The 3,082-nt window shown below is 37.4% G+C and overlaps 1 protein-coding gene across 3 annotated transcripts in view; it reads left to right on the plus strand.

The window, feature by feature from the left end:
• Positions 1-584: 584 nt before the first annotated feature.
• LOC144960650 (fibronectin-like) overlaps positions 585-3,082 on the plus strand; it is a 96,811-nt gene continuing 94,313 nt past the window's right edge. Inside the window, exon 1 of one of the 3 annotated variants that reach the window (XM_078893903.1) lies at positions 585-732. The gene's annotated coding sequence lies outside the window, so the exon portion shown is untranslated. The remainder of the gene's footprint in view (positions 733-3,082) is intronic. The other 2 variants (XM_078893912.1, XM_078893914.1) reach the window with 2 other exon arrangements.

Consider the following 3,082-nt stretch of genomic DNA (forward strand, 5'->3'; position numbering starts at 1 on the left):
CAAATTGATCATGTTTTGACTTTTACACATTCTGATCACAAGGCATATGAAAAGTTCTAGCCAGCATGAAGAATAAAAAGTAATGATTTTCTTTGTTTAGAACCAAGATGGCCGCCGTTGCCGGGCGGCGTGACATCAGACTATTGAATCCAATTTTTATGTATTAGTGAAAATTTATTACTTGAAAATTGAAAAAAAAAAAAATTATGACATCGGCCATGCGAATTTTTTTGTTTAACAAGACTGATGAGTTTTCAAAGGGGGTTCTAAAAATAGTTCGAAGATGACGTCATTCAGGTCTTTGTTATTGTTTTTTGTCATCCGCGTTTATGAGTAATGCTCAATGAACTGTATTAACCTGACTATAAATGTTCATGGATACACACAGTTTTGTGTGTTGGTCCGTTATACTTCCGGATGGCAATGTTATGAGCTTCTTTGCCAAACGCATACTATCTATAAATAGTATGGTTTGGCAGACTTTTTGTGGTATTTGGCAGATTTTTAAAAATCCAGTTGGCGCAATGCCTGAAAATAACCTGGCAACACTGCTTGAATGAGATGTAATCACAAGGGTGTTTGAGTGGGGTAAGTGTTTGAATGGTAGAGTGAGTCCAAGTCAACATCGTATACAAGTTTATTCGTCAAAGACTCTATCTCATAGTTTTGCTTTTATTTGTTTTGTTTTTTCTTTTGTTTGGTTTATTCAATTCTAAATGGATGGATTACATTGTGAGAAACAAAATGTTTCTGTGTGTGTGTGTGTGTGTGTGTGTGTGTGTGTGTGTCATTTTTTAAAAACATAGTATCGATCGTTAACATGAGTTAGCATGGATGTGAACTGAAGTGATTGAATTTTCTGGATGGACCGTTGCCTTCGTTTAATTTATTTTTTTAATTTAGCTTTATATACATAGATTGAAGATGACGTCACTCATGTCTTTGTTATTGTTTTTTGCCAATCGCGTTTATGAGTAATTCTCACTAAACTGTATAAACCTGACTATCAACTTTCATGGTTAAACATAGTTTTTTGTGTTGGTCCGTTATACTTCCGGATGACAATGTTATGAGCTTCTTAGCCAAGCGCATACTATCTATAGCGCAATATCCACTAAATGTGCTCAAAGCGCTTTACAAGGTGTCCCTGGTCAACAGCAACATTTAACATGTAGGACGGGACATGACGCCTGTTAGGCGATATTACAATGTCTCGGACACAGACAACGCTGTTAACGGCCAGGTACTCATTTTACACCTTAGTACGGTGAGAGAATGTGAGTGAAGAGTCTTCTCCGAGGACTCAACTATGCCCCCGAGCGCGAGGCTCGAACCCTGGACCTTCCGATAACAAGACCTCATAGCCGTTAACTAAAAGCCTGATGCTAAAACCAAAGGAAAAACACTGTCATACAGAGAAGATGAAGACCATGAGGAATTAATGTTAATTGGATTCAATAGTCTGATGTCACGCCGCCCGGCAACGGTGGCCATCTTGGTTCTAAACAAAAATAAATCATTACTTTATATTCTTCATGCTGGCGAGAACTTTTCATATGCCTTGTGATCAGAATGTGTAAAAGTGAAAACATGAACAAATTTATGTTGTTTTTTTTTTCCTCTAGAAACGCTTTTATGCTCGCCGGAGAAATATTTCATACGGGCGTCCGCCATTGTTCCGATAGTTTAGAGCCAGTGTTACTAAGTTACCATGCGTCATAAGGAAGGAAATGACGTTACAACTGTTGAAGCGTATTGTGAGTTGTAAACAATACCTCACTCAAAGATAGTACGCAGATGACGTCACTCATATCTTTATTATTGTTTTTTTTTTTTTTTTTTTTGTTTGTTTTTTTTTTTATTTTGTTTTGACATCCAAGTTTGTGAGTAATTCCATAACAAAGACTTGAGTGACGTCATCTTAATTGTATCCATAAAAGAAATGATAAGACATGGAACGAGATGAAAATGTTAGCTCAAGATAGAGAAAGATGGAAATTGTTTGTCTATGGCCTGATACCGTAGCCATCGTAAAGTCATGGCCTGACAATGACCGAAAAATTACGTCAAAACGCCAGTCTTTTGCCACAAAAGAAAACAAATCGTGAGTTGTATTCAATAGTTCAACCAATGAAATAACTTGTTTCCACGAGCTCAACTAACGAAATTCACTAGGCGGTGCAAAAAACAAATAATGACGTCAAACTGCCAGTCCTTTTGGATTTCAGTATCAGGCTATAACATAACGATGGCTACGGTTCTACTAACGACAACTCACTAGGCGGTGCAAAAACCAAATAATGACGTCAAACTGCCAGTCCTTTTGGATTTCAGTATCAGGCTATCACTTAACGATGGCTACGGTACTACTAACGACAACTCACTAGGCGGTGCAAAAACCAAATAATGACGTCAAACTGCCAGTCCTTTTGGATTTCAGTGTTAGGCTGTTACATAAAGATGCCGACGGTTCTAGGGATAGTTCGAAGATGACGTCACTCAGGTATTTGTTATCGTTTCTTTATTTTTTCTTTTTTTTTTTTTTTTTGCCATCCGCGTTTATGTGTAGTTCTCACTAACCTGTATTAACCCGACTATAGATAGAATGCGCTTGGCCAAGGAGTTCACAACATTGCCATCCGGAAATATAACGGACAAACACACAAACTCTGTGTAACCATGAACTTTTATAGTCTGGTTAATACAGTTTAGTGAGTACAACTCACAAACGCGGATGGCAAAAACAATAATAAAGACCCGAGAGACGTCATCTTCGAGCTATCTATAGATATTGAGCATTACTCATAATCGCGGATGGCAAAAAACAATAACAAACACCTGAGTGACGTCATCTTCGAATTATCTCTTGGGGAAAATCCTGAAAGTGACTGAAACAGGAGCGAGTTGACCAGTGAATTACCGTTCTATGTAAAGGCGTGTTAAAAAATAATAATAATATTATGACCAAATAATGACGCCAAAATGCCAGTCTTTTGCCACAAAAGAAAACAAATCGTGAGTTGTATTCAATTGTTCAACCAATGAAATAACTTGTTTCCATGAGCTCTACTAACGACAACAC

Source organism: Berghia stephanieae, chromosome 15, assembly GCF_034508935.2.
Source record: "Berghia stephanieae isolate SIO BIC M18660-M18661 chromosome 15, UCSD_Bste_1.3, whole genome shotgun sequence".
NCBI classification, from domain to species: domain Eukaryota; kingdom Metazoa; phylum Mollusca; class Gastropoda; order Nudibranchia; family Aeolidiidae; genus Berghia; species Berghia stephanieae.